The sequence below is a fragment of the Gastrolobium bilobum genome, unplaced genomic scaffold, assembly GCF_033153095.1.
Source record: "Gastrolobium bilobum isolate Gb01-03AN ecotype WA unplaced genomic scaffold, APGP_CSIRO_Gbil_v1 utg3588, whole genome shotgun sequence".
Lineage (NCBI taxonomy): Eukaryota > Viridiplantae > Streptophyta > Magnoliopsida > Fabales > Fabaceae > Gastrolobium > Gastrolobium bilobum.
Window position 1 is genome coordinate 937299 of NW_026899729.1, and position 10893 is coordinate 948191.

Sequence of the window (10893 nt, forward strand, 5' to 3'; positions counted from 1 at the left end):
TTTAAAATGAGGATTAACAATTTCAATGTAGAAAATAGTAGAAATTTAATACAGTTGTCTCCCACTAAAAGATGTTAAATTCTTTTCCCACCTATATCAACTTCAAATTTTAAATTGATAAAAGAAGTGGGATATTAATGCATATGTCAGCCACTAATTAATGCTTAACTATTTTCTCTGGGTCTTTTGATTTTTCGATAAATATGGAAAAAGCATTAAATATTTTTAAAAATGAGAGTTAACAATTCCCGTTTAGAAAATAGTAAAATTTTTCAAAATTTAAAAAAGAAGTGGGATACTAATGCACATGTCTGCCACTAATTAATGTTGAACTATTTTCTTTGGGTCTTTTTCTTTTTAGATAAATATGGTAAAAAAGTATTCAATATTTTTTAAAATGAGGGTTAACAATTCCTATGTAAAAAATAGTGAAAATTTAATATAGTTGTCTCCTACTAAAAGATGTTAAATTCTTTTTTCACCTATTTCAACTTCAAATTTCGAAATTTAAAAAAGAAGTGGGATTTATATCGAACATGATTATTTTGAAATTTAATACAGACTTTTGTTAAATTTTAACTCCGTTGATTATATCGAACATGAGAGGCATCAATTGTAGACATGACTGTTTTCTTTTTCAGCAAAACGAACCAAATGTTTTCTTTGCCTTCCGTCGATTGAACTTCATGTATAACTATTGGGTTTTTTTTTATGAATTATTAATCATAACATGTATAAGAATTAACCCTATTTAATTCGTGTACATTTAAGTAAAATGCCTTGTACTCCTAATTTCTGGTGAATTCTCGTCTTGAATCCACTTAAAGTTTTTAATGAAAATTGAGATTAATTTATTATAATAATATATTATTATTTACACATAACTTGAAAGGAGTTATATTATTTGTATCGTTTCATCTAAACTCAAAAAATAAATAAAATGTGCTACATTTAAGCAATACCCAAAACATGAATCATCAAATTACAATATCATTTATTCCCGAAACAACATTGCTATAGAGAGCATTGAAGATGAGATCTATGTGCATCATTATCCGGTACCATAACTCGAAGATCTGGAGAGGAAGAATGGCGACGGGGAAAAGGACCAGAGGGAGAGGGAAGAGAGGGAGTTCAACGATGTCGTCGAACTTGGGGGTTCAACTCTCATGCAATATATCTTCTATTAGGGGTTCAACCCTACAAAAAAGATTCCATAAAAAATTTGTCATCAGTAACCACACACAAAGAATTTCACAAACCCTATTGAACTGATGCAACCAAGGAGAGCAAGAAAGCGTGAGAAGAAGAAACCTTGAAATGCTTGTGGAGACGCGAATGAGAAGCTTCGAGATCCTTGAGGATTTCAGAGTGAGAGCGATCGATCCGGCGCTTACGATTCCAAGATGTTGTTCGAAGCCCTATGATTGCAAGGTGGAGAAGAGCTGTTTGCCAGAGCGTTAGTTAGAACAATATTAGAAGACGAAGAAGATAAAAAGACAGAGAATGGAAAAAATATGTGCACGATTAGCACAGGAAAATATCCAGAAACATATCTTATTTATACACAAAATAATTTCGTAAATTAAACTTAATTTTGCGTATTAAAGATTTGAAAAAAAAATTATTGCAAAAAAACCTATCAGTTTCCACTAAGGCATAACTCTGAAAAACTTTTCAACTCCCAATAAGATTCAATAATTTAAAAAACTTTTCAGCTCCCAATAAGATTCAATAAATTGTTGCAGCTTCCAACTTTCGCAGCTTCCAATAAAGAGATAGTGGAAATCTAATTATGTGTGTCAAAAATTATTTTTTAATCGGTTTTCAATTTATTTTTTTAAAATTATAAGCCTAAAAAACAATTTAAAAAGTTACTATAACAGGAAACATTTCAAATTCCTTTAAGTGTGAACACAAACCTCAGATTCAAGGAGAATGCGACACATCATCAAAGTTTCCAATAAACGGTTTTACTTTAGAATAATATAGATAGGTATAGAATGTTCATCATTGCTGAATTGCAAATAAGATATGGGCCTTCCTCTATCCATGTAGAGCTTGAATAAGAGAAATCTAACTGTGCTAGCTCATGTGCAACTCCATTCCCATTCCTCAGGGAGTGTGATTGATGATTGCATTTTTTTTTTCAACTTGACTAGCATGCATTCAAGTTAAGAATTAGGTATTGTTTATGTAATTTACAAACAGCCTCGCTTATGAAATATACTTATATAATATTTATTTATATAATGTAAGATATATTTAAATTTGTTAGTATTCTCTCATTCGAAAGTATTACTAGAGGCCCTTTTTGAGTTTTGTGACATTTTGGTTTTAGAATGGAGAAAATTACTTTCCTCCTACATTTTTGTATATATATAAAAGGGAGGGATTATATTTACAACCCAAATAGTTTACAAACTCTTACAATCATATCTTAACTGTTGATTTCCACCAATCAACGGTTGTTATTTATTGTGAATTAATAATTAATTAATAAATTTGATTTGTAAAAATCTTAACCGTTGATTGACGGAAATCAACGGTTAAGATATAGTTGTAAAAAGTTGTAAACGAAAATAGGTTGTAAATATAACCTTCTCTTATATAAAAATATTTCAATTATTCTAATAATTATTTTGGTAGTTCACCTTAAGAGTTGTGAGGAATTTGTTGGGAGTACGCAAATATTATTACTTTTTTTTTTGGGGGGTGAAATACTGAACTCAAGTTAATCAGATTAAATGAATGAATCAAAGTTTAATAAAAAGAAATAATGCAAAAAGTAATGAAGTTTAGAAAACAGTTGTATAACATAACTTTACACATTAAATCAATCCAGGTACATATATAGTCTTGGGGTTTTATTTTATTTTAAGTAAATTAAGACATCAACTACTGAGTAGAATCCTCAATCGCCTGGTCTTTTTATTTTTAGACTGGAAAGGAATGCAAAATTAAGAATATGTTGTTATGTAAATCTCAGTTGCGTCAATTCCAAACCTCCTAGTCTCAGATAAGCCGCCACTATAGAATTCTACCCCATTGCCTCGGTATTATATTTTTGTATGGATATATAACAGCAAATGAATAATAACATTTTGTTTGGTAAAAATTTTGTTCCCTTTTGATTTTCTAGAGTCTACTAGGAAACCTCATTTGTGCTCTTCTCTCGTTCCGTTTTGATGTTGTAATCCAACAGCTATTGCTTTTTCTTTGTTAATAATCTTAATTTCTCTTATTATTTTTGCGGTTTTTCCTTTTAGTTTTAATACCTAATTTTCAGATATGGGTCTTTTGCTTGCAAATACGTTGTTTGGTAGAGGAGAAAATTTTTTTTACCCATGAATCTCGATTTTCAGAAATATGATGAAAATATTCAGTTTACGATAATATCCAAAAATTTAAAATTTAGAAAAATTCAGTTTCCTGAGAATCCTACATAATGTCCCGTAGCAAACGGGAAGTGAGTGAGTGCTTACTACAATAATCGTCTCTTAGTGGTAGGTTTTGGATTTTTTTATGAATATTTTGCATTGTTGTTCCAATAATCAAAGAAGTAGAATTCCTACCTCACAAGAAAACACATAATTTTCTGTTGAATTTTTCAACGAATTTAAGCTTGTCAATACTTTCTACGGATTTTCCACCAAAAATTTTTCATGTAAGTTTTTTCTTTAATCCAACAACTTATTTGATGATTTGTTTTTTGTTTGTAGGAAATTTAACGAAAATGTAATTTTATTCCCTTAACTTCGAGTTTCATTTTCATGCAACAATCATACTTTTAGATTTTATCTTAAATATTTTAAAATTACTAAATTTGATGAGTTTTAAAATGATTTAAGGATGAAAAAGATACATAAGATAAATTTGAAAGACCAAACGTGAAAATTTGTTTGTAATGCGTTTTTAGCGGCGTTCATAGTGGCAATGGTAAAGACCAAAGCACTGCAGACTTTCTATCTTGTTGCATCTAAAGGGGGGAGTGTGTGTAAGTGGCTAGAATGACTCTCCATAAAAGTAAAATATCAGCATAAGAGTATAATAGAGAAGAAGCATCCCCTTCCCACCAGGAAGGGGGTATTTAGATAAGAAGTCCCACTCAAGCATGGGAGAGAGAGTCTTAAGAGCTGTCAGCTAGTCAACCAAGCTTTTTTAGGCTAGGCATGCTAAATACGCTGGGGCAGCAATGCATGAGGAAAAGTGAGATCCTGTATGATGCCCTCTAGAAAGTTTTAGATATGGACTTTAAAGACATATGACTCATCTTGTTGGGCCAAAATAGCTAGCCAAACCAAATTTCTAAAACATAAGTGACATTAATTTAGTCTTTAAAAAATGAGATCGACAACAATTTAGTTCTCCAATAATAAAAAATAACATCAATTCTGTATTTAATAAAAAAAAATGACATTAAAATTCTTATTCTATACACCAAAATAGTTGTTTATTTAGCATGCCGTCTCCAATGTTTAAACAATTCTTCTTCTTACCCCAATTTATGCCGTCTCCATCATAATGAACTACATTACTATTATTGTTATTATTGAAATTTAGCTTCAATAATGAGTACTCTGGTTTCAACTATCCACACCACACTTAGAACTACAAGAATAAGGGTTAAGAAAAAATGAATGATAATATATGAGATGCAAACAATTTTTTAAATCAATTAAAAAGTCCAGGTCTATCCGTTGCAAAAGTCGCAGGTAAGCATGTCATTTTAAATCAATTAATTTATTTTTTTATACAACTTAAGATCTTAAATTAAGAAAAATAAGTTAAGGTCCTTGTTTTCACTTCCACATTTATTATATAAGTGTGACAATAATATATGAGATGCAAACAATTTTTTTTTATCCTTGCTTGAAGGTGGGGGACATGGACGAACATCCGTAACTGGGGTGCAAATTGGAGTGGACGTTACAGGATCAGAAAAGGTCTGGAGGACGTTTCAAGCTGTTGGTGACATTGCCTTCACTTATGCTTATTCTAATGTGCTCATTGAGATCCAGGCAAGCTAAATTTATATATGTATTATTTGCTAATGTATATATTCTGTACGGTTAAATAATACTTGAATAATGTATAGATCATTTTAAAAAATTACAATAAAACCACATTCATTTTTTCTTAACCCTTATTCTTGTAGTTCTAAGTGTGGTGTGGATAGTTGAAAACAGAGTACTCATTATTGAAGCTAAATTTCAATAATAACAATAATAGTAATGTAGTTCATTATGATGGAGACGACATAAATTGGGGTAAGAAGATTGAGTAACAACTGCGTCTTGTACTGTCTCTGACTGGATGATGTATTTTCTCTTACACGTGATATATCCTCAACCGCGTCTTGTGCATATTATTTTGCAAGGGACGCGGCAGTCATACAATCACGTCCTAGGGCCACTGACAGTTCGTACTGAACACGGTATAGAGTGTGTCATCTCTTAAAACGTCTATTCTTCAACCGTGTTGTTATGCATTATTTTGGCAAAATATTTGACCCAGAAATTATTCCGGTCATACATTTCAAAAATCACATTGCCAAGGTCAAAAGGCCAAGATTGAGTAACAACTGCGTCTTGTACTCTCTCTGACTGGATGGTGTATTTTCTCTTACACGTGATATATCCTCAACCGCGTCCTGTGCATATTATTTTGCAAGGGACGCGGCAGTCATGCAATCACGTTCTAGGGCCACTGACTGTTCGTACTGAACGCGGTATAGAGTGTGTCATCTCTTAAAATGTCTATTCTTCAACCGCGTTGTTATGCATTATTTTGACAAAATATTTGACCCAGAAATTATTCCGGTCATACATTTCAAAAATCACATTGCCAAGGTCAAAAGGCCTAATTTATATTTGGATTCCTTTACAATCGTATATTGACAGGTACAATTGCTGTGGCGGACCTTACTTTAAAACCGTGGTCGATTTTTTATTTATTTATTAAACAACATTATTTTTTGTTAAAAAGTTTAAAAAATTGTTTAAACATTGTGTTTTTTATTTTTTTTAATTTTTGGAATTGATCTATTACCTCTTTGAGATGAGTTGGCTCTCCCGGTATCTCACAAGTTTCGACTTTTTGAACTAGCTATAAGACTAATCCAGAATGCGGGGTAGGTAAGAGATGAAGATATTTAAACCCCTCCCAAAGATGGCATATGAGGATTAAACCGAGGCTCTTTCTTTTTCATTTACTCAGCTTCCTTGCTACTAACTGAACTACCATAATTTGGTGTTTAAACATTTTCTTGATACCAAAATTTATCTATAAAATTTTGTTTTTTATTAGTGGGCCTAGCACTAATAACTTTTTTTTTTCTGGAGTTAACCAAACCCTAATTATCTCTTTGAGGTGAATTGACTCCTTTTAGTATTCCCACAAGTTTCGACATTTTGAGCCGGCTATGGGATTAATTCATAGTGCGGGGTGAGTTAGAGATGAAAATATTTAAACCCCTCTCAAAAGTGACATGAAAGTGAGACCATTTCCTCTTCACTTAGTTAACTCCCTTGCTACCAACCGAGAGCACTAATAATTTTGTGTTTTGATAATTAATCTTAATATTTGGAACACTTCAATTCTGTGACAAGATTCCCGTTAAACCAGCTAAAGTAAATATATGAAGAAAGTACATATGCTGACTTCAATTCAAGTCAAGACTCAAGAGGGATTCGCTGGTGAAGTTGAGACTGACTTTTCAGTTCCTTAAATTTGAAAATTAGAATTTCCTCATAACTGGTTGCTTCCGAGTAGGTCGGATCGAATAGTTTGATTCTTTTCACATAATAATATAATTGTAACGTGAAGTAAGCATGAAGAAGATTGCACTGCGCTGACTATTTCTCTTAACATCTGGCATCCCTACAACTCAAAGGAGAGCCCAGTCTTTATATATCCACTAGTTGCTTACTTGTGAAAAGTTTATTTGGAACACCTTTATTTCCGCAAGTCAATTCTATATAACCAACTTTCCATGGCTAGACCAAGAGTTATTTTTATATTTGAATAAAAGCTCATACAATTCACTCATTGAAATGTTCAAAACTGCTCGTTACTTAGTTTTTAGAAATATGCTAGTTTGCATATAAATTTGTATCCCGAAAATAATGAGATATGCTATAAAAAAGGAGAGAAACTACTAGCTAATTTCTGTCCTGTCGTGTACTTAATGGATATACCTTGTGTATTCTGATACATGAGAAGAGGCAGAGCCAGGATTGTTAATTAGGAGTGACGAATTTTTTTTTTATAGCAACATATAATAAACATTCTGAAATTTAATACCGCCAATTAGATTATATGTTCAATTTACTTTTGAATCCAAAAAAGGATCAAAATGATGTTATTTTTTAAAATGAGAAATATAAATTTTAGTACTATATACGCTCTTGTTAAATAGCAGGCTAGGACAAAAGAAAACACACACAATAACCACCCTCACACAACACAGAATTTGACAACAGGAATAGTTAAAAAAAAAAAGGAGTAAAATAACCTTAACAAGATATACAATAATCCCGTGATTTATTTTATTACAAGGTGAAATACACAGATATATTGCCATGGTAGAATTAATGTTGCTAAGTAACAAGCAACAAACAAAAAAGGGATAGTAGTAAACTATTATACAAAATACAAATTAAAAAGCTTAAGGGGGCGTTTGGTTGAGGAGAAATTTTTTGAATACTAGGGAAATATAATTGATAGGGAAATGGTTGAAAAGTGAGTTTGATAGGAAAATGTAAAAAAATTTGTTTGGTAGGCTGAAATTTTACTAGGAAAATTGAGTTAAATTTGCTGAGTCTATGTTTGGTAAAAGTAAAATATTGATGGGAAAATAGGTTAAGATTACGAAAATATACATTTTAATCACTTGTTGCAACAGTGAATCAGGGTCTTTTTTGACAATAATTTCACGCCCCATGTTTTTCTTTCCCAGTCATCGCGTTATACCACCTGCTCGGTGGTCAAATTGAAGTGGGAAATGAATGACAATTTCCACATAAATTAGAATAGCTAGGGAAATCATTTGCATGGCTGAATTTTTCAAACACTTTTACCAAACATGGTAAAGATGAAAACCCAATCTCATTTGCATGGGTAAATAGGAGAAAGAAGCCTACCAAACGCCCCCTAAAACTCAAACGTAAAGTAAAGCATAATTATTAGTATTTATGGACTATACATACATAGCCCTTATCATAATATATATTTACTAAAATAGTGCTGTGAGAAGAAGCCTTCAATGGTCTAGTCTCTATAGCTATACCATATCCTTCTTCATGCTCATTCCGATACCCACTTCCAGAACATTCATCTCCATAATCACCACTAAAAAGTCATTAAAAAAAAAAATTCATCAAATTCTGAGGGGGCGGTCGCCAACCCCTAGCCCCCCCTCCCTCCGCCTCTGCATGAGAACAATATCTTGGAAGAATCATGATTGCTCGAGTCTAAAGAGGAATCTTAACTTGTTCAAATTAAATGTTTATAGTATATATTGAAAATTAATACCTATTTCTATTTCCTTGGATAAAAAAATCACTCTTGTATCTTACCAGGGGACCTAAGTTCTTTAAATTTAATTTCCTTTCGCAGTTTCCATTTTCTTATGATTTGCTTCGTCGATTGAGCTTCTTACGTAAGCGCCCAACTTGACTTATTCTCCTGTGAGAAGTCACGTAAAAACAACCAAAAAAAGAAGCTAAATCATGCTGATAGTTATTATGGTAAACTGAGAATTCTTGCAGATTCAAGTAAAACTAGACTACCTTGATTTTTAATAAAATATTGAGATTTTACTAAAACAGAGTCAAGATTGTTGATTTAGGAAAATACCTGGAAGCCAGAAAGTTTACAAAAATTAAGTATTATAAAGGAGTTTAGTACAAGAGTATAAAAAAAATCTGAGAATATTGAAGATTAGAAAAAAAGGAATATATATGTGTGTGTTTTAACAAGAGAGGTTCAAAATCCAGAGTGAAGAGAACAATAACATATTAAAATTAAGGGAAAATATACTTTTATGTTGTAGGAGAGAATTTTTCTCTTCTATACATACATCGATTTCTGTGTTACTCTTTTATTCTTTTTCTATAATGAGTGGTCCCACATATGATTATCTCTATTGCATGAGAGAGTTCTCTCCTATTGCATGAGATTGATAAAGTCTTAAAATTAAAGCTTGGGAGAAATTTAAATAAAGAAATAAGCAGTTTTTAGAAGGCAAAAAAATTAATTTAATGCTTTTTAATAAAATAATTACGCATTTATTACAGTTTTAAAAATAATTACGGATCTACTGCATAATGTGACGCCCAAAAGTGGCGTCACATTGTGCACCCTATATATTCCCCTTCCACTCTTACAACTCTTCACACCTCTTCTCTCATCTTATATCTCTTTTCTACCAAAATTCCTAACATCATACATACATAATCCTTCATCTTTAATTTAGTATTTGAATTTTATTTCTTATTCTATTTAAGAATGAGTTCAAATCCTAATTTTGTTCGTGTTGTGTTATATTACAATGGAAGGAAGATAGAAGGTCGACGATGTGTCAAGTTTGAAGGTGAAAAAAGGCCGACACATATCCAACGCAACGCAACCATTGGCGAATTGCATCAGAGAATTCGGCAGAAGTTAAGTCTTCAAGGCAACCAATGTATCACTCAGATCACGACAAGGTTATGGCAATGTGATAAATACATTAGTTTGCAAGTGGTTGACGATGAAGACGTTGAGATGACAATGGAAGAATTTTTCAACCAGTCAAGGACAGATTTTCTGGAGTTGTATGTCGACATCGCCGCAGCGGAGAATGTTCCATTACCGGTGAGGTCAGTTGATTTAAATTCTCCCCGTCTTCCATCAATGTCTGCCGCTCATGCGTCTCCAGTTGGTAACATTTCTGAGGGAGATGAAAATGATCCAACTTGGGAAATGCACGACGAAGACGACGACGATGATGATGAAAACATCGCAATGGAAGAACGTCTTCTGGCGGAGGATGCTAGTGCTTCAGATGGAGATGAAGGTGGTGAGATGGGTGCGTCTCAAATCCCAGTCTACCATGAACCAGTGGTCGCGCAAATGCCGCAATTGCATGACGTTGTGTCTGCCCCATTATGTAATCATCAAGGTAATTGATATAATTTGTATATACCTAAATTGATACCTGATTTAATATATGATTTAGGAAGTTTGTATTAAAAACTTTTAATTATCAGATGCAGGTGACGAAGCTGTTATTCCTTTTTGGCAAGGAATTCTACTTTATTCGTACATTGATTGGAGTTATCGGAGTGAACAAGAATCATGCACTGATGGTACGGTTTTAGGATCGAGTTCAATACAAGGTCCGTGGCAACTGGGTGACAACATACTAAGTATCCACAACCTTACCTCATCTCTACATAGTGTATCCATGGTTGCCCGATAATGGATAACCTCATGAGGTTTAAACTTTGCCACTGTATTAAACCTGTCAACAGAAACAAACATGATCAATCTTGGTTCAAGCAATTATACAGTTAGTATACATGATAACTCATTAGCGAAATCGAATGAGTTTAATAAAGCATACCGGCATCCATAATGCGTACCCGGCTCTGGATGAGGAGGAAGGGGTGGAGCAATGAGTGAGAGTCGTATCCATGCCCAAATCTGAAGAAGAATATGGCAACCACCCATGTCAGATCGACCGACATCTGTACACTCGCACAAATTCCTGAACAAGTGTGCCAGAACCGCAGATCCCCAGCTAAAACGGCCAATCTCATCAAATTCTCCCCCAAGCAACGAGACTATCGCTATTTTCTAAATCACTATCACAAAATAATAGCATGGTACAAAATTTCTAAGTGGCTA